The following is a 22,549-nucleotide window of genomic DNA, read 5'->3' on the forward strand; positions in this document are numbered from 1 at the left end:
CAAGGCGGTGTGGGAAACGCCCACGAAAAACAAAATAAAATGGGATAAAAGCAAGTAAACGTGCACGTATGAAGTGCTCCCCTATTTTGAGGGAAGGGGTTGAGAACCAACGTGAGGCTCTAAAGGTGACACGCCCCCTCCCAAATGCAATGCAAGCGCGAGATAACTAAATAAACATACATCCAATCAACCAATCACACATACGTGAGTGAGGGAAAAGTTTGATACGCGCGCGAGGCAAAAGGCCCTAAAAATGGAAAATGCAAGCCTAATATCCAAGTGCAATGCATAAAAAGGGTAGAAAAAGGAAACGAATGGCTAAGTCAAATGCTTGGACCCACTTAGGAAGTCCCCAGTGGAGTCGCCAACTGTCGCGCCCCACTTTTCGAATGAATGAAATGTGTGATGTGGTGTGTGTGTGAAGTGTAGTGTGAACGTGTGCAAAATGAAAAGTAAAAGGCCATGGGACTTTGGAAAGCGACGATTTGGCCAAATGAAATTTTAAAAAGGGTTTTTTAAATATGAAAACGGAGTCGCCACTTGGTATAGATTTGGGGTGTACCAAGTCACCCAAAAAGTGTTTTTAAAGACAAAGTAGCAAAACCCTTTTTAAAACGACTCCTAGTCCACGTAAGCCAAAGAAAAAGGTTCGGGGGTCACGTTTGACAAAGGGGAAGGCAAGGATAGAATCCAAGGCACCCCTTTGACCTAGCCAAGGCTAGTTGCGCGACTTAACCAATTTTTCCTAATTTTTCTACCCAAGGTATGTATCGCGTATTGGATATGTCTATATGAATGCAAAAACCTAGACCTAGGGGGATTGGGGGAAATTTCTCTTCAAAGGTTGAGTGGTGCCAATCACATTAATTGTGAAGCCCAATAATGACCCTTTTGGAGAGGTCACACCTAAACCTAAATGACGTGAAAAATGAGTGGAATGCATGCCATGTGAAAGTGTGAGTTTGTGTGAAGTGAGAAAAATGATAAAAGTAATAAGATATAAGTGAAGGTGTGCGAATGTAGATGAAAGTACTCGTGTGCGAGTGAAGATAAAAATGCTCGTGTGCAAGTGAAGATAAAAAAGTGTTCGTGTGCAAGTGGAGATAAAAAAGTGTTCGTGTGCAAGTGAAAGTGATAAAAAGGTGCATGTGTGCAAATGAGACAAAAGTGAAAGTGTAATGATAGAGTGGATTGAGAATGCATGAGTCTAGGGAATTCATGCATATTGGGTACGGGGGGACCTAAATCGTGACTTGATTTTCCCTTTGATTAGAAGGCGAAACTAGCGTGCTAAGGCTATCGAGTAGCCACACTCGCTCGTTTCCCTTATCGGAAGGGGACTCTCACGCAAATGTACCCTATAACTAGTATGAGATGCAAAAATCCTAAAATGAGGGGAAAAGGGGCTCGAGGAGCATGCCAGATGATAAAACTAAGGAAAAATGCATGATATGTAGTGAACAAGCAAATGATATGCTAATGAGGGGAAATCCCTAAGGGTCTAGCGTTGGACTAGCCCATTCTATGAATTCCGACTAGCGTTGGACTAGCGGAAACGTACATTCATCCATTCCATTCATCCATGGCTATGAAAGCAAGTAGACATGCCAAAATACTTGTAAACACATAGCACATAACATTTAGCATGCTCGACTAGATGCAAGAGCCTAATAAAGCAATTAAACATGTAGCAACAAAAACAAGCAAGCAAGGGGAAGGGGAAGTGGACCAGATGCTCTCCGAGCCCTATCTATTACAAGCCAAGAGGGGTACACATACCCCATAAAAGCATAAAGGGGAAAGGGAAATGGACCAGATGCTCTCCGGGCCCTATCTATTACAAGCCAAGAGGTGTACACATACCCCATAAAACTTAAATAAAAGTAAAAGCAAGTAAATGCATGCAAGGAGGTAAGGAAAGCGAAGTAGACATGCATATTCACATAACACGTAGGAGCACGTAGTGTCAAATGAAGTGCAAATATAAGGGATAGAGTGTACCTTCCTTGGAATGGAGTCCAAATGAAAGAAAAATGGCTTCAAAACAATAAAAAGGTCACGGTACCTCAAATAGTAAAGTATAACAAAGTCACCAAAAACTCTCCTAATTGCACTTTAAGTGAAATCAAACTATGCATAATTTCCAATAAAGGAATCCACCAAGGACCCAAATGCAAGCATTAATCAACCATTCAAAGCTAAATGAAACATTTTAGAACTCAAAAGGTCCATGAGCATGAAAAAGTCAACTAATCAACTTATTTAGGGAAATTAAAGAAAATGGGTCACCACGAGTTCATTTAGTCGCAAGGTTCACAAATCCATGCATTAGGCATCACCTTAGCAAAACATGGTAACCAATGAAGGCCAACAAGCAATTGAATTGAAACATTGATGCTACCAAAGACTCAATGGTGAACACTAACCAAGCATTCAAGCTCAATCAAATACTTTTAGGAACTTCAAAGGTCCAAAGGCAAAGAGAAGGTGGAGGAATGGTTCAATTGCAATTATCCTAGGATCTTATTGCAAGAAAATGGAACCTAATTGGGCTTTTGGGAAACAAATAGAAACTTTGAGGGGTCAAATTAAATATTCTAATTACTTGGGCCATAGTGAGTCAATAGGAGACTTGGGGGACCAAAGTGCAATTTGTGGAAACTTTTTCATGCAAATTCATGCAGAACGGCGTGAGAACACTCTGCAACAGACAATGAAAACTTTCTGCAAACAACGAATCCATGCGCATGGCTTGTCTATCAAAGAATTGATTTCACCCCCAAACACCCAGCTTTAAACTAAGTGCAAACTACATACCCACCACCATCCAAACTGATAAAGACCTTAGAAAGATCTCATACTCGATGCAAAATTCTGGAAATATGCAAGTACTTGAAGGATAAAGCTGCCGCAACTTTCATTTCAAGTAGTTAGCAATCTCAACGCATTTTTTCTTGTTTTTTGATCAAAACTTTTCAGCCCAAACATCCCAAACTCAATCTAAGCGGCATGACATGCAACTTTAACATCAGAACAGACCCAACATAAAGAAAAAGTCGCACAAATGCTGGAGAATTTTTATGGAGAAGGTTCGGCACTTATAACTCATTCAGTTTCCAGCAAAGCGTTGGAACATGATGCAAATGTTTTAAGCTCAACATGCAAACTCAAAGTCAATCAATCACTGCCCCTTTCCACACCAAATTAACTATCAAAAGGATGACCAAAAACTTGGTGAAAGGTCATAGAGAAAAGAACAACAAAACAGGTGCAGCAATCTTTAATCAAAATGCAGCATATGTTCATGCCATTTTTGCTTAATCGAAATGTATAACCACGGAACCTTAGCACCTTAACTGATTTAGCCACTGATTTAAAATGGAAAAACCAAGAAAACATGAAACGAAACAACTGCAAAGAACTAAGGAAGAGCCAAGAAGTTGCAGCAACCAGTCGAAACCCACAAGCCTGTTTCAGCAGAAATTATTCTTCACCTTTCCAACTTATTCAAAGTGCGACAAACTATAAAATGTGGGGAAGATGTAAAGGAAGGAATCTACGGCAAGCATGCACATAATACTCTGTCAAATAACCAGCAATCCCAACACCTCAAACAACTAAAACAAAATCCAGCAGCCAAAAAGAGACAAAACTGTCCGTGCTGCCGCAATAAACCGACAGCTTCTAACTTTGTTGCAGCGCACATTTCAAGTAAAATCCCAAGACTCTAACAACTTCAGGTTACGCAAATAAAGCCCAAAGATGCAACCTTTAACTTACCAGATTGGAGAAAGTTGAAACCTTGGTGAGGATTATGTCAATGGTGATGGAAGGCACGGCAGTAGAAGGAGATGGCAGCAGACATGACAGCGCCTCCACTTCAGCAAATGTCGACGGTAGGATCCTCTGGTGTTGCGGCGGCTCTATGTTTCCCTTTTGCTAGGCAGCCGTCCTCTCTACCTCTGCTTCTTTCTTTTGCCGTTTTCCAGATTTTGCAGCCGCCACCCTGTTTGCTTCCCAATCTCTGCCTTTGGTGTTTTTCCTCCAGCCCGTTCAGAAATTATCTCCCTTTCTATCACTCTCTCTCAATCGCCCTTTTTCTGTCTACCTAGCCGACCACCTTCTGAATTTCTTACCTCCTCCGCTGTTCTTTCCTCTCCCTTAGTTTCCTTTTTCCGCCGCTAGCCCAGGCCCCAGATTTCTCTTCCTCTTCGTCTTTTCTTAAAACCCTTCTCCCGTAGCTCCCCTTAACCGAGCTCTCCTTAACCGAGCTCTCCTTATCTCCCCCTCAGTCTCGGCCCTTTTCTCCCCGCTCAAAACCTAGCCGCTACCTAGCCTTTCTGGTTTTTCTTTTGCCGTTCAAGAAGCTCTCAAAAACTCTCCCTCTTTGGCTATTTCCTCCCTGGTTTCTGTCCAATGCTACGTCACTCTCTTTCTGTTTTGTTTTGCCTGAAACCCTTCCCCCAAAACTCCTCCTTTGTTTTTTCTTTTTGCTCTTCTTTTGCTCGATGCCCTCTCTCCCGTTGCGGCTGCTGCTGCATCTTCTATTTATATGGGGCCACCCCAACCCTAAAACTCCCATTGTCTCCTCTAAAATTGCAGCCAAGGGCTGCCCGAGCCCTTACTTGCAAGCTGCGTAAAAACGCAGCTTGCCATCGCGTATTCCCCTTTTTTTTTTTTTTTAAAGTAATTAAAATTGATAATAGTAAAAATAAAAACAATTTAATTAACATTGGATGAAAAATAAACTAGAAACAACAAAGTGCAAATTCCAATTCATCATCTTTTCATTTTCCATTTTTCCTTTTTTTCTTTAAATAATGAAACTAAATCCTAAACAACTAAAACATATTTTTTTGAACACTTTTCTTTTTCCTTTGAGAAATTCTAGCTAAAAATGGATAAAATAACTAAAACTAAAAGTAAATACAAATAAAAATAGAACAAATAAAAACGAATAGTAAATAAATAAATAAATAATAAAACACCAAAAATTTGGTGTCTACAGTTGGTCTAACCTTTCTTCTAAAGGTATGAGCTGATAAATAGGTCGAGTTTACTAACTTTTAAATTTATTCATGTTCTTACCCTTTCCTATTTCTGGTTGTTAATAATGGTTGCATCAACAACTTGGATACATGATACGATAACTATTTCTTTAACTCATAAACTGCAACGATTTACCAAGACAGGATTGCCCTAATAATCACCACCTACTCCATATATTATTATTATTTTTTATTATTTATTATATATATATATATTTTTTTAATCTCATAGTTCTATACACCACCTTGGTTACCAAAATTCACTCAGGTTAGTAATTATTTAATTCCCGGGACTTAATAGATATTACATCGTTACAAAAATTAAACACGTAATCATCAAATTATGTACTCACATTATAAGTCATGTTGCACACCAAATTCATACAACTTCAAAAGCCAAACAATTCACGAATACATTCAATATTTTCATACATAACTCAAACTTCAATCTTTATAAGCATGCAAGGAAACAATACCACAATACACAAATTATTATAACCACATAGCTAATAGCCTAACCCTTAGTTTAGATTCAACTTAACCTTCATTAGTTTAGTCCTGGTCAATCCCACTAGACCCCCGTAAAACATTAATTAAATTTCCTTAGTAAATGGTAGATCTACTACGTCTAGTGTCAAATCAAATAATATGATCATTACTTAAGTACATCAGTGGCTCTTGAGTATTCTAAATGAACTCAAACGTTTCATTCATCAAGTTTTCTAATAACCTAACAACTAGGTATCTTTATCCCATTGGATATTAGCCCCGAATGGTCCTTCAATAAAATTCAAAGACCACGGGGTCATCTGGAGCTCACCTTTAATTATTTGCAAATGATAACATACTAATCAGGTGGCAAATTTATCAAACTTATCTCTCCTCCGGATTTGGAACCATTCACAACTACGTAGTTCTTATTTAAACCGTTACTTCACTCAAATTCTAGGTCTGAAGCCACATTTTGAAGTAAGGGAGGGTATAAAGTTCATTTACTATCAAAAGGCTAGTAAGGCCACCAATAAAGCCTCTTCACTTATAACTTTCAAAAGCTAGCCTTAGCCTCTTCGATTCTACTTCTCCAAATTTAATCGAAATTCCTAGTCATATCATAAGGCAATATACTAAATTCTTCCAAATTTGCAAATACACCCTTGAATGAAATATCTGGTATTCGGGTACAAGAATCCGACAATAGGATAATTCACATCTCAGGCTGGCCAGTCCCAAGAGTAACTTACCTACATTTGAGATTCCTACCCAACATACATATCTAATATCCCCAACTATAGACTTTTGTTCCACACTTAACAAGTCAATCCCCACAGTCCGAGAACCTTTTCCCGGTTTGAGCTTGATAAAAGCTCTGATACCACCTGTGACGACCCCACTTTCCCCTACGGCGAACCAGAGGGTTGGCGGGCCGTCTGCCCAGCTCTCGCCAGGACTCACGCACGCACACTAACCCGAAACCTTCCGAAGAATAACCTAATCTATTACAGCACAACTTTCCCAAATAGGATCAACCTTAAATCTACATTAACTTCAGAGATAGCAGTGATAAAAATAACCAGTCGAGGCTCTTAAACGTCCCACGTGCTACATACCCAAGATATAAAGTTGTACCAATCCGGAAATAAAATACATAAATCCCAAAAACAAACTTACAAACCAAGTAATCAAATTAGGGTTTACACATTTTCCAGCTTCAAGTGGCAATCCAAAAAGGAAAATACATTATCCCAAATAACACGTTACAGCCCACAGAATAAGTCATAGGGTTCAAGTACAACCCAAAAGGAAAACATAAATAAGTGTCCAGCTTTCAGTTTCCAGAACCTGTTAAGGAAAACAAATAAACGTGGGGTGAGCTAAAGCTCAGTGGTGCCCCAAAAACATGCAATCACTTAAATCAAACAGCGAGTAATAATTTAAACAAATTGAACAAGTAGGAAAGCGTATAACAGCACAAGGTAGGATACAGGGCTCTCAGGAGCCGTTTTTCCCCGCTTGATCACCATTCGTCGTAGTTGACCCTCCGTCAACTTTCACTACCTAATATCCATGTAGATCCACTCATTTTAATCCTAACCCGTCACCGTTCATACCTCCGCTTTGGGCCCAAACTTCATCTACCGACGCAGTATACTCGAGATATACCCGTAATAGAATTTGTCGAGGGATTCACCCAACGACTTTATTGTAGATCGATTCAGATGTCGAGGGATTCACCCAACGACTCACTGCAATTAGATTCAAGGGTTTTGTAGTTAGATTCAGATGTCGAGGGATTCACCCAGCGACTAACTACGTTTAGGTTTAATGTTTTTGTAGTTAGATTCAGATGTCGAGGGATTCACCCAACGACTAACTACGTTTAGATTCAAGGATTCATTAGAAAATGATTCACACATGTCACCACTCGAACGGCTAGTGCGATAAAGTACACACTGCTCACTTCGATGGATCAAAACTCATTTCTTTGCAGTTTAGCACATAGCAAGTCAAGAAAGCACTTAATTCAAGTAGGAAAAGAACAGGCAGGGACACTCACCCAGAGTGAAGTCCAGATATTGGATTGGGGATCAAATACTGCGTCCTCGTAAAATCCTAACATATCAGAATTTAAGCCATAAGTTTTCTATTGGAACTTTCGGCTTGAACATGTAGAGTTTATCTAGCGTGTAGCTAGCTTACTTTTCTCAAAATATTTACTTGGAGTCAAGCTTGTGAGATCGGTACCATATTTCACATGTGTCTCCTGAAATACTTTTCCTTAAAGAAAGAAAAATACTATTATGATTTTCTTAAAATAAGTCGGCAAGCTATTTAATATCGAGGCTAAGAGTATACCTTGAGGAAAAGTTCTTTTGAGTGGTGGTGCTTGCAAAATTTATTGCTAAGGCTTCAAGATAAGGTTTCTTATACAAACATTGCTTAAGCTGTTTTGCTAAAAGAAAATAATGTCTCTCTTGCCGAGCGAGTTTCTTTACATATAGCTAAGGTGATCAAGACTCACCTTTTTTTAAAACTTTTCCTTAGTTACAACTAGCCTTAGACGGTTTATAAAGAAGGAAGGAATTTGAAACAAAACTAAGGTTTTGAGTCTGGGAGGATCATTTTCCCAAATTGATAAGGCTAGTCTAACTTAAGGGGTAAAAGTCATGTTGCCCAAGTTTCTAAGGCAAAAATAGTAGGTACTATGTTTAGCAATACGATGCTAAATCTGTACCGTTCGAGACTTAAAGCAAAATATTTTTCATTTACTTAGTCAATCATTTACTTGGAGTCACAAGGTTGGTACAACTTCTCACATTTTCGATTCCAATCCAAAAATCACATTTTCTCAATATTGCGCAATTAGAACTTAAACCGTAATAACACTAGGGCTCGTTAATCCGTAGCCCGGTGCTTCAACAATTTATATCCACTCACAGTTTTACAAAATAGTAGCGCAGATGTCTAAACAATTTCAGCAATTCAGTTATCCATTCAGGGTGGGAATTCATAGAGCCCACCTTCAATAAATTTTCAATAAATCAACCAAGGCTTCATCAATCATTAGCACTTGGTTTCAGCAACCCAATATAAGCAAATAGAATAGAAGTGAAGTCCCAAGACATTCCAGCAGTTAATTTCCGTCATCCAGTAATACTTTATAAAAGAAATCATTTCAATGGCTAAGGGCTTCATCAATCATTAGCCCTTAGCACTCAACCAGTAATTCCTGGGACAATCAAGCTAACATATCAAATATTTAAATCCACTAACAGTTATTTAGAACCAAAGATCACATTTGCAGCAGCCTCCTATTCAAATATATGATCCAAAGCCAAGAAATATCATCCACAATATCACATTGTCACCTCGATAATCAAATGCATGACTACTTCAAGGTATTATAAAGCAAATTCGAAAGTAATACTATTTTCTTCCACAGCTCCAAGATATATGAAGTAAACCATACGGGTTCTTTATCAATCATGACAAAGGCTGAAAAATTTCCAGTTTATATCCATAACTTCACTTCACTAATTCCAAATCGAATTCACAAGATATCAAATGATTCGATACCCTACGATTTCCACAGGCTACGTGTACATTTTATCATGCATTTCAGGTTCCTAACATCCCAAAAACAATTCGAGAGTTTTTCTAGCAAGCCACGGGTGAATCTTGAATGAAGGAGATTTTCTGTTTTCACCTTGCTTGTTCGAGTGAAGTAGGCTATTAAACTCTCACTTTCTCATGCCATGACTTAGCTAAACAATGCACAATTTTCGTTCAGAGGTTGGAGTTAAACCACTGTTATAATTTTCAAGATTTCCAGGTTCAAGTTAACGGTAATTCGAAAAGGATTTCCAGCCATAGCAATGATGCCAAAACAGAATTTTTCTTTGGTTAAAACAGGATTTTTGATACTCCATTAGCTCTTGAAAACATGTAGCTAGTTATTAAAGATTCCCAAAACACTCCAGATTCATACTATAACCGAAATCATCACACAAATCCAGAATTTTGTCTACTAAGTTCGGATGGTAGTTCGTGAAATAATTTTCTGTTTTCATTTTTATTTTCTTGGTTAGCCATGATACAAGACTTCAAGCAAGCTTCGGTTCACATGTTGTTAACTAGTTAGTTGCATTTATTCACTCTAATCGCCACCATAAGACAGATTGGGAATTATTTTTCAGATTCAAGATCTTCAGAAATTTTCAGTTCATAAGAATCCAATTCACAAACCAGAATTTCTTGGTTCTTTAAGTCAACAACTAACTTCATGGAATTAATACGCAGGGTCTTAGACATCATAAGCACTGGGATTCACTCAGCTTATAACTCTTGAGTGAACAAATTATCACAGAAACACGAAATTACAGAAGCACTTCCAAGACATTTTCTCGGCAAAATCATGCTTGGCCAAAACAGAATTCTCTAAACTCCCTTGCTTAACATCAGATATTATCTTCAGTTGAAATCTTTTTATTTGCCCCTAGATTACTTATGCACGAATTCAGAACTTATTAGCCATCGAATCAGTCCAGAAAAATTCAGCTCGGCAGCATTAACATGACACTAAAATTTCTGAAAGAAAGAATTCTGTTTTCATCTTCTTATTTTCCAGATTAATCTAGGCTAATTGATTTCATGCATGACACTAATCATAATAATCAATCAAGGTTCAATTAGTAAATCACCTTCACCAGCTCAAATCATTTCAAGAGACGCACTAATGCTGCATTCCAAAACAACCACTCGGCAGGAGCATCTAGCCGAACCAGAAAATTTTTCTAATATCCTAAGTTCATCATCCGGGCACTTAAATTAACATGCAAGACCTTGAACATCATGTTTAGTGGTACTTAACCGTATATATGGGCTCAGATTACTTCAGGAAAAGGAAAACTTAAAGCTGAAATTTTAATTCGGTTACTTCGGCAGACTGCGCACAAACAAGAAGAATTCCAGCAGCCTCGGTTGCATTTTGTTTTTTTAATTCTCTGTACTAAATCAATTCATTAACTACATGCAAAGCTCATTAATCATGTTATTAGCGAGGTAGTCAAGGTTATAAACTCAGAACAACAAGGTTAGACCAACCAAAGCTGCATTAATCAGGACAAGTGCTCGGCAACATCATTTGTCTCCAAAACAGATTTTTCTAAAGTCTTGATTTCATCAACCGACTGCAAAAACAATACTTGCATGCCCCTAATTGGTTTAATCTTTTTGTTTATGATTGGTTAAACACATAATTAAGCTCAGATTGTCACAGGGAAACAAAAATAAAGCTGCAATTTCTAATCAACTCTCGGCAGGAACATTTTCTTCCAAAATCAGATTTTCCTCTTATTCCATTCATCATCCGAACACTTAACCTTCACATGCATGGCCATAAACAATTTAATCTACCTCTGATTAACACATCCCAGCCCAGAAAATTACCTCAGACCGAAGCTCACTCACACGGCAGAGAAACTGAAATTTTCTCTCCTCTCGGTTCTCACGTACGGGTTTGATTCTGGTTGCAGTAGTTGCTGCTGGAAACTGATTGCAGCTAGTATGGTGTTGCGGTGAAGATGGTTGTGGTTGGTGGAAGGTGAAGAGTGCGACAAGGGGTGGAGCTCACGCGGTGCTGCTCCCCTTTCTTCTCTCCATCACACGGACAGAGCAGGAAAAATTTGCAGCTCGCGGATTCTTTTCTTCCCTCTCGGATTGCAGAGTGTGGCTCAGTCTCTCTCTCTCAATCTCAGTCGATGTTAACGAGGTGAAGGTGGAGTGTGGTCTGAGGTGAATTGTTACAGAGGAAAGGGAATGGAGTTGCGGTGAGTGATATGAGAATGAAACAGAAATATGGTGCCGCGGTTTGTGATATGAAGTGGAGAGAATGGTTTACGGTTTTGGTGCAGAGAAAGAAATGGAATTGTGGTTTGAGATGTGAAGTTGGTTTACGTATAGAATTGGTGAGGTTGTGATTGGTCAATTGGGGCGGCAGTGGAAGGCTGTAAGAGGGAGTGTTTGGCCGTGCATGGTGAGGTTGTGGGGTAGTGGAAATTTGTGGATTGTGAAGGGCATTTTGGTCCTTTCACTTTGCTCCCTAACCTCAACTAAAATCTCAATTCTAACTTAATTCCAACAATTATCCCCAAGTGTGATTTTAAGGCCTAATTATACACTAGTATACTTGAACCGTTTTTATCGAATAAATATCGATTAAACTTAACTATTAAGGTTCCTAACATTATTTAGCGATTAGCTTAATTATCCGCATCTCCAATTATTTATTCTCAAGAATTAAAGTTATCCCACACAAAATTTATCGATTTAGTAATGTAAGGTCAAGTGAAATAATAATTTCATACAAGTGCGACAATTTGCCCATAAAATTATTTTTACGCACTTATTATAAAAATAAAGAAAGGTAAGAATATATTTATCGAATTTTCACGCCGCAAGCATGTTTAATATATTAGAATCATATATATCTAAAATTCATTGGTTTTCATCTTAACGCGAGAGTTCCTATTAACGTTTAACATTATTACCTAATTATTTTAAACTATTAAAATCAAGTTTGACCTTAGGATAAAATTCGACATTCTCGATATTCATTTATCCGTTTATATCAACATTTATTAGCTTAATCGTTATTAACACTTAAGATTAGCTATCGAAATTCAAAGAGGTCTAATCGTTAAATCAATGAAATAATTTACCTTTGAAATATGAATTTAAGGAAGCAAAACTAGAAATTTAATAGCTTAGCGCAATTATCTTATTTTGCACATAGAATTTATTGGTTTTGGTCTTAACGTGAAAATTCTTACTAGTATTTAACGTTATTCACTAATTAAGATTAATTATTGGAATTCAAGAAATTTTATATAATTAATCTACTCAGGTAGCATTAATTTTTAACATAAAGAAAACTAAGTATTATAGCATTTTATTTTAAGGCGATAAATTATTCTAACTCCGGATGTATTAATTTAGTCTAGCAAAATCAAGAAAATTCATAACTTGTGAAAATTATATTATTTCTCACACAAAATTATTTTTACGGTCTTATAAGCAGACAAGGGAAATTAATGCTAAAATTTATTAAAGAGTTAAAAGAAATGCAAATGATCTACAGAATGGTATTTATATATATTTTTTTCGGGATTCTCACAGATATCATACAAAAGATGAATCTAATGCATAAACAATCTAAGGGTCTAGCGTTGGACTAACCCATTTCTAAAAATCCTTACTAGCGTTGGACTAGCAAGTAAGCGGAAGGAGAAGCCACAAACTAGCGTTGGACCAGTGTGGTAACGTCATGCATTAACAATTCATAGTGAAACAAATAAAGCATAGATTAAAACAAGTAAACACATAAGAGCACGTAGCACATAACACGTAAACATAATATCTAGATGCCAAAATCTTAAGAAAAATAGATAAAACATATAACACATAAGTCAAATAAACACACAATCTACCTATTACAGCGGGAAGCTTAACTACAATCTAAATGGGGGAAAGTATGCTAAAATAAACTTATCCTATCTATTACATTTTTGAGACATTTAAATGCCTCTCGAATAATTATAAAAATTAACTAAATAAATATAATATAAGAAAATTTAAATGAACATTTAAATCCAATAAATAAAGCTTATAAAAATATATAAACACATAGGAACACATAAGAGCACATAAGAGCACGTAATTGACATTGAAATAATAAAAATAGGGGTACCTCCGGTTTGAAGTGGTGACTAAATGGAGTCAAATTGTCCTATTTATACTCATAATGAACAAAAGAATCATGGCACCAATTTAATTGAAAAAATAATAATAATAAAAGTACTAAATCCACACTAATATGTCAAACATAAAGAAATTTAAAACATCTAAAAATTACAAGTTGAATATGTTCAAAAGTAACATAATTAGTTATTAAAGAAAAGAAACAATCATAATAAAGAGAACCAAAATTTGACAAGGACTGAATTGCAAAGATTGAAAAACTTTTGGGGATAAAAATTATATTTTCCACAGTTCAGGGGTCAAAATTAAATGAAAGATAAAATTCAGGGACCAAAGTGCAACTAATTTAAGGACCTACATGCAAGAAATTTAAAATGGTCTGGGTTGCAGTGAAATTACTCCAAAGATCAGGGGCTAAAGTGCAAAAATCGCTTTCTGATATTCTTAAGAAATGGGCCACCAGGCCATCATTTTATTTATTTGGGCCGAATACTGCCTAAGCCCAGCCGAAACCCAAAGGAAACGAGCAGGCCAGCCTGTCTTTGGTCCAAGCGAAACCCAGCTAAAAATATATATGGGCTTTATTCCCAAAACCCATGTCAACAACCCAGAAAATAAGTCATCAATTCATTTGTCAAACCCAACCAACAATTCCAAATCAAATCTCATCTTATTTATGAAAACCCAACAAGATAAAAACTCAACTAAAAAAATTACTAAACTTTGATTATGCATTAAATCCCAGAATTAATCTACTTAAAATCGCATTTAAACATGGGAAATAGGATCAGAACTCAATAGGGCATAAATGGTTCAATTGCAAAAGTTTTTGGGCCATATTAGAATTAAGTAAAAGTTGGGGGATAAATCTGAAATTTTTTCAGCTTATTCATGCAACTTTCGAAAGCTTTCTTCTTCCACAACAATTCAGAAAATCCTCTGCAACTTTCTTTCCTCAACCCAGATGCATTTATGCCAAGAAAACTGAAACAAAAGCTAACAATTCGTCAACTAAACTAATACAAAGACCTTAATCCATTTTTTCAACAAAACTTCATAACAAACATTCCATTCAAGGGATCCAAAGCAACAGAAGGCAAAACGAAATGCAAAGAAGACAAACAAGTGACTTCAGCTTTCATCTAAAAAAAAAAAAAAACTGAAACCTAAAAATTTTTAATCAAAACAAACAGAATCTCATCTAAAAATCCTCCAAAAAATTTGAGTAATAAATTTTCATACACATAAGCTTTACTAAATCATGAAACTTGTACAAAATAAAACCCACAGCATCCAAATCCTTCTGCAAATGTCAGATTGAGCAAAGAAAAGTTTTGGCTTACCTGGAAATGCTTCTGGACTGGATTTGTGTGAGCAAAAACCAGATGGAAGCAGCTTTGAGCGAGATTGCCAGTTGAACCAGGTGTGTGGCAGCAACGATTCTGGAGGAAAGTAGGCTGAAACGTCAACCTTGTTGTGGGTTTTGCAGAGGAAATTTCTGCGTTTTTTTTCTTTTCCTCCCTCGTGTTCCTTTTTTATTAGATCCGTTGCTTTTCTTTTCTTTTGCCCCTTCTCCCTTTCCTCTCTTGCTTCTTGTCCCTTTTATCTTGTCCAAGAGAAAGTGCCAATAATAGAAGCCAAAAGCTCCTTTTCCTTCTTCTTTTGCTTTTTTTTTTCTTTTTGCCTTTTTCATTCCTTCTTCCATTCGTTACTGGAATTGTGTCCGCCAAAGCTTGGTCAAGGCAAAATTTGGTGGCCATCATGATATCTAAACATCATGATGGCCAACGCCACTTCCTCTTATCTTTTTTTTCTTTTTTTTTTTTAAAGAAACGAACCTGGAAATACATATATATAAAAATGTAAGAAAATAAATAATTCAATAAAAAGTATTCAAGAAAAACATTAAAATTTTAACAAAATTTTGGTGTCTACACCTTGCTTTCCACCGTTTATCACATTAAATGGCTTTTTAAAAAATTCAAACGGGTGCATAGTGCATCCGTTTGATTCGATGGTAATGCAGTCCTCACCGATTTCCCTAGATCTAGTTGGGTCTCCCCTTTAGATTAGAATAGTATAGAATACTATAAATAAAAAGTGACGATTGACAATATACATATATATATATATATATATTGGGTGGGGGAGGGGGTAGGGGTATAAGAGAGGTGTCAAAGATAGTCATACCTGTGAATATAAATACATTGATAGGTTTATCCTTAAAAATGGTGTTACTATAATTTATTTATTAAAGAACATTGCAGTGTCTAGAAAATGGTGATATAATTGCAGATGTAAATACTTTTAGAAATTACATAAATTATTTTTACTACACATATTTTAGCTACGTATGATAATTATGACGCTTAAATACTTTTCATTAGAAAATACTAGTATATACTGAACCATCCTAAGGAAATATTAATAAGGACAAAGAAAGGAAAATGAAATTAAATATATTTTATGAAAGTTTAATTTTCATTTTTGTAATAAGGAATTATTACTAATTTTTTACAAAAAGATAACAATATATATTTCACCTTTAGAGAAAGAAAGATTGAAAGTGAAATGCATGTAACACTAGTATTGTTCAACAATTACGTATATACTTTTATTTTTTTCTATAAAACAGTGTTCCATTTTTATTAATAATTCCTTATCACAGAAACTAGAAATTACATATTTGTAAAAATAATTTCACTTTCATTTTTCTCTTTGTCCTATTAATGTTTTCTATGATGTTTAAACATAAATTGCTATTTTCTTATTTAAAGTATTTAAATACCATAAACTAATATCTAAATTATCACAAGTAACTAAAACATTTTATTTAGTAAAGACAATTTATGTAACTTTCATAATAACTTGCATTTGTATCTATATTTCTATTTTAGACACTATAATGTTCCTTAGTAGAAAAAAAGCATAATAACAGCCTAAAAATTAAACTATGAAAGCCGCATGTGTTGAGGGCATGACTGTGTTTTCGCCCCTCCCCCGCCCCGCCGCTCGGCTAAAAATCAAGGTTGAGTATATATGCTAGGGCTGTAAATGGGGTTGGGCCAACCCGAGCTCGACTCGTTTAGCCCGACAGAAAGCTCGATGAGCCGATCTTTTAGTGAGCCGGTCTGAGGTTGAGCCTAAAAATTAGGCTCGAAATAAATATGAGTCGAGCTTGGGTCTCATTAGATTCAAACTCGATATAGGCACGTCCCTTTAATTATATATGTATATATAATATTTATAGTTTGATATTATGTATAATTATATATCCAAATATATTATTACTAAATACTAAATATATAAATTACAAAATACAAAAATACATCAGAAACTCTTCAATGAGTTTTTTTGAGAGCCAATATTAATAATGCATAACTAAATCTCTAACTTTTCTTATTGGTTGAGTAAATTTTTGTGTTGGCATAATATTGGTTGATTTATTTTTGGTCTAGAACCACAAATCATCAAGCATGTTTGAATTCAAATCACAGGTTATAAAAAAGGTTTCAACTTTTAAGATGTATTGGCTTATGATCGCATGTTTTATTACTATTTTTCATGCATTTTGAATGAATTAAATATAAATATTGTTGAAAAATTTTTGGTTTATATAATTTTAAGAACTATTATTTATTCATGTTTAGTTTTAATATTATAGTCTTGTAAATGTTAAATTAGTTTTACAACTTAATAGTTATAGTAATTATATTAAGAAAATTAAGGAGTAATATATGAGCTTGGGTTAAACTCGAATAAGGCTTACAACCCAAATATTATGTGAGTTGAGTATGAGTTTCACATTTATTAACTTGAAACTCGTAACCTGAATCCCGAAAATATTACAAATTAAATGAACTGACCTTGAGCATATGCCGGCCCAGTTCATTAGGCCCGATTGATAGGCCTAATATATACCCTCGCTCCATCTCCTGCCCCGTCACCCGCCGTAACATATTTAATATTTTTAGTTATACTAATAATTATATATTTATATTAATACAAATTATTGATTAGTTATACTAATACATTGATATTAAATTAATAATTACACTTTTTACTAATTATACTTTTATACTAAATTACTAATTTCAAATTTTTATTAATTATATATATTTATACTAATTATAAGCCTTTTTAGCCACGGGCATCCACGGGGAAGCGAAGAAGGCCTGGGGCGGCCTGGCGGGAGCGGGCGATGGGGGATGGGGTAGGGGCGGGTTCATGTTTGGGAAACCCCCACCCGGTTGCTATTCCCAAGAAAATCATACCCACATATTTGACCATTTGCTACGAGGGACAATATGTATGTTTTCTAGTCACATGGCGCAGTATGCGACTTAACCAACATTATAAGAAGACAACTTGCAGTTAATCCCAAAATGCAAGGACTAGTTTCCCTCTCAAGTCCCTCTAGCAAACTCAAAATCAATTCGGATAAATACTCTTTTTACCTTTTTCCCAACCCCCAACCTTCACTTGCTTTCATCTCCACCTAGGACAAGTTTCACTGTAAATTCTTGTGTAACAATCTTCCTGGCATCTATTCAAATCTAAAATAAGGGACCTCGTAATGAAAATACTTGAAGTTCTAGTGTTGAAATCTCGTAAAGTTTATTGTCGCCCTCATTTTGTGGCAAAAATTATCTTTGCTGGTTCAGCTTCAGCTTCAGCTTCAAGGTTTCATGTATTAAAAAGCACATGCATTCAATTTGGGATGAATGCAGGTAAATCCCAGTAGATAAGCTTGTCCAAGGTCAATCAGATGTTTCTTCCCCAAATTGGCTAATCGGAAATATTTAATTTGCAATCTATACTCGAGTAATTGTTAACTTGGCTAGTACAGATGCACACTTGAAGTGCGGTAAAATATCTTGCAAGAAAATAAAAAAAAAAAGAAGAAAGATTTGAGATATCCTTAAGGTTCTATTTACCACCCACTACATTGAAAGATTTGAAAATCACGAAAAAGAAGAAAGATTTGAGATTTGCTAAAGGGATTAGGCAATTTACTTCTTGGATACAATAAGAGGAAAGAAAGTTGGTAACAAATGCCAAGTTTCTCTTAACTAAGAAAAGATCAAAGTTCCCGTCAAATTGATTTATTTGAAGTTGTTATTTTTTAGTAAAAGATACAACTCAATGGTCACAAAATTTTTCAGCGACTTGCTCTTATGCCTTTGACATCAAGAGGCACCATTTTAACTCTTTTAATAGATTAAAGAAGCCAAACCATTTTAGAAAATTTTTGGCTCCCAGAAAGGATCCAGGGTGGATCCACTTCTACGGTCGTGGATCCAATCACTGATTTACTATGCTTACTGATCCTCGCACAATCCGCAAATTAAACGAATTTGTTCTTACTTAGAAATGGATACTCTTTGCGGATTCTGATCACTGAGCAGCTAGCTCTCTGAACTCAATCCGTAGCAAGAATCCAACTCACCAAGCTAAATCCAGCGACTGACGGACCCGCCAGGATTTGCTCGCGGATCTCGTGTCTAGCTTCGTCCAAAATTTTCAAGTTTCTTTGTTCTAACATGCCACATTCCTATTTCATTTCACGAACTATTCAAACAGTAACAAGTCTCGTTCTTGCTTTAGTGTACTACTTGGAGGATTCACATTTCAAATGGTGTAACTAAAACACTAGTGGTCAAATGCTCTTTTTACCAAGTAACCGCATCAAAAGCTCCACGCAAATGGTTGATCTCAAAACTACTGACAACCATATTTTCTTAGTGTTATGGAGATCACAAAATATCATGCATTTTCTCCCAGTTGCAGCTAAGAAGCCAAATGGGAAAAGCAGAAGAGGAACAGAAGAAGAAGAAGACTAGTACCAGAATCACATGCATTTTTAACTTTAAAAGTTATAAACATATATGAAATTTCCCCAATTGTTACTTTGTGTTGTTTGAGATTTTGCATATTTGTGAAAATGTCAAAGGAAATAATGGCGATGATATCTAAAGTATTAGGATAAAGAGACAGAATAGAGATAAAATTAGGAAAAGTGGAGATAAACAATAGTCTGAAACTTTCAACATTGCGAAAAGTGGTGATTAGCAGTAGTCTGTAGCATTCCTATCTTCCGAAGACAGACAACAATTAGAGTGTAGCACATAAAGGACAGTAAAACTGGGGAAACCACAAGAGAAAAATTACTTAAATTAGCATGTTGGAACTAATATAGGGAATGAAATCAGTAGATTACTAGTTGAGTGCATGCACAACAGATGTGCCAAAGTCGTAGCAAGTCAATCATCTTAATTAACAAGCCCAAATTTCTGACAGGGACACAAAAATGATATTCGCTTCAATAATTCCTCAAATCAATCGAATTGATTTAATGGCCAAAATCCTCAGGATTTCCTTCAGAGTTTCCCTCAAACCTCTTTATACTCAAGTGTTTCAGCTCCACATCTTTTGTGTGCATATCTACGGCAAGGTCAGCCAGTATCCTCCCAATAACTGGTGCCATCTTAAAACCATGTCCTGAAAATCCTCCACCAACCACTACATCCTTCCCAAATTCTCCAACCAAGAAATCAATTACAAAATCCTCATCTGGTGTCATGGAATACATGCAAGATTGTCTCAACACAGGCCCACTCGAGTCAATGAAATCTCCAAATTTGCTTTGGATCCATTCTTTCAACGCATTTAGTGCAGCAGGCGATGCAGCCCATGTTCTCTTTCTGGCTTGCAGGGGTGGCCACCGTGCACTGCTATTTTGATCAGCCCTGGGAACTCCAGAGATGGAGTGCCATAGATGCAAGGCTCATCATAGCTTGCAAACGTCGGAAAACTGCTATCAATCATGAACTCAGCTTCATGCCCTTCTTTGATTTTCCAGTAGTATACAGTTGTTTCCAGGGGTTGTATAGGCAGAGTTAGACTTGTAACTTTCTTAACCAATCTTTTCATCCAGGCCCCAGCTGTGACTTCACCTATTTTCCCCCAAAATCTTTGATCATTTCTGGTGCAGACCAAAATGGCATCTTTTGAATCATCTTTCTTCATATCTACCACTTCCATGTTGTCTCTAAGGCTTGCACCATTCTTGATTGCAAGTGTTTGAAACATGGAAACTGCCTTGGTGGGCTTAATAACGCCACCATGCTTAGTCATCCCACCAATCCAATCCTCAGTTAACTGAAACTCTTGATTATGGTCGAGAACTTAGAATAGAATCTTGTTTTTCTGGCAGCTGGATATAGAGGCCTGGAGGAACTTGTTGTCTGATGAACCCAAGTCAATTTGGGAAGCCTTGAAGTATACCTTGTAACCAGCTTCTGCTTCAACTTCTTCCCACAGTTTCTCTGACTCCAAAACCATTTTGGGGTAGTATTCTTCAGGCTAGATTGCACGAGTGGTCCTTGATTCGCCGTGGGAGCAACCACGGTGGGGCAAGAAATCGAATTGCTCAAGAAGGAGCGTCTTCTTACCGCTTTTAGCAAGTTGCGAAGCTGTAGAACTGCCCATAATGCTTGCTCAAACCACTATTACATCAGAAATTTCACTACAATTTTCCATCCCTTTAACTTTTGTGATTTTCCAGAGATTAATGGAGGTGAGAAAGCTACTTGATTAGGCTTCTCTTTCTCTTTCTTGATGCTCTTATGCCAAAAATATGGTGGACAAATTGAGGAGGAATGCTTTAAGAAGATGAGTTAGGTTCGTATTTATAGCATTTAGGCAGAAATTAGCATACTTGTCCTTTTTTAATAGTTGAAAAGATTGCGCTCTTTATTTTTTTGTTTGAAACCACCCTTTTTATTTAATAAATGAAATATTGGGGTGCCTTTTCTACGAAGTTTCCTTTTAATGGTCTTCTCTACAAAAGGGTAAAATACAAAAAGACCCCCTGTGGTTTAGCATATGTGCACTTTTGCTTCTGTGGTTTAAAAACATACAATTGAGCACCTCGTGGTTATAACTAAGGTAAAACCGTTAGATTTCCATTGAATTTTACATTTGAACTTCAATAGTTAAAATTTTCAAATAAAATTATTTTGAAATTGCCAAATTACCCTTCAATCTAAGGTTCACATACTGTTCTAAATAAAATTTGAGGAAAAATTGATCATTTAGAAAATATTGAGGTAAAAATGAAATTTAGAACAAAGCTTATATTTGCATTGTTTTCAATTTTATGTTGAACTGCTATCACAATGATTAAAACAAATCTTATTTGTTCCATCTCATAAAAGTGGGCAAGAACAAATTACAATGGCAAGAACAAATAAAAAAGATCAAATATAAGTTCTTTTTTATCATGGTGGTAGCAATGTGACAGATAAACATTGAATATGAAATAGACATAAACTTTTTTTTTAAGATTTTCATTTTTACCTCAATTTTTCTAAAAAAAAAAGTTTGTCCTCAAATTTTATTTAAAGCATTACATTAACCTTAGATACAAGGGATTTTGTAATTTCATAATAATTATATTTAAAATTTTTGACTATTCAAGTCCAACCGTTAAATCTAACAAAAAAATTTTAACAATTTCATCTTAATTACAGCCACAAGAGGCTAGTCTAACATTCTCAATTATTAAACCACTATTTGAGAGAATGTCTTCAGAGCTTTGGATAATATTAATAATTGAGGACGAATTACCCTCCAAAATGTAGCTAGGGATGTTTAGTAGTTTTGCCGGTGGGACCGCTTGCACCTAACAAGAAAAATACTTATTTTCCACTCTTCCTTCAACTTTCGTTTGAACAAAAATGAACCATGATAAGGTGCATTTTAGTAAGATATTTTGCTAATATTGCATAATTGTTTTGACTAAATATTGCACTATTTGGGGGATTCTACTCATGTTTTTTGTTTGGTGATAATTGCAGGAAATGGTGAAGAAAAGGTGCTGAAAATAAACATTTCAGAAGACTTCTTGACAGTTAGGCGTGCCCACGCCTAACTCCAACCTTCAAGTCCGGAATTCTCGGGATTATTTGCACGAGGGAAGTTTCCTAAAATGAGTGAAGTAGCTGGCTACAAATTGGGAAATCAGTGGGGTCACTCCAAAAGAAAGCAAAAGTTGAAGAAGTTGAATTGTAATAGGATTGTTATTTAGAAAGTAATTGGTATTTGGATACCAACTAATTAGGAGAAAAAGTAGTAAAAGAGAGAGATTTTAGACACCGTTTCTTTTGGAGGCTAAAAACGCAGAGGAGTATTTCTGTACGTTATTCTTGTCTTTGACTTTGGATGCTTCTTGGCAAAATTTG

General features: G+C 35.9%; 1 long non-coding RNA gene and 1 pseudogene across 1 annotated transcript; both read right to left on the bottom strand.

The window, feature by feature from the left end:
• Positions 1-6,754: 6,754 nt before the first annotated feature.
• LOC113781582 lies at positions 6,755-14,858 on the bottom strand. Its single transcript, XR_003469637.1, has 3 exons — positions 14,648-14,858; positions 7,603-7,658; positions 6,755-6,887 (listed from the first exon to the last, which is right to left on the bottom strand). It is a non-coding gene; the product is annotated as an uncharacterized LOC113781582 (long non-coding RNA).
• Positions 14,859-19,656: 4,798 nt separating this feature from the next.
• On the bottom strand, positions 19,657-20,846 carry LOC113780440 (annotated as a pseudogene).
• Positions 20,847-22,549: the final 1,703 nt, after the last annotated feature.

This window comes from Coffea eugenioides, chromosome 8 (assembly GCF_003713205.1).
Source record: "Coffea eugenioides isolate CCC68of chromosome 8, Ceug_1.0, whole genome shotgun sequence".
NCBI classification, from domain to species: domain Eukaryota; kingdom Viridiplantae; phylum Streptophyta; class Magnoliopsida; order Gentianales; family Rubiaceae; genus Coffea; species Coffea eugenioides.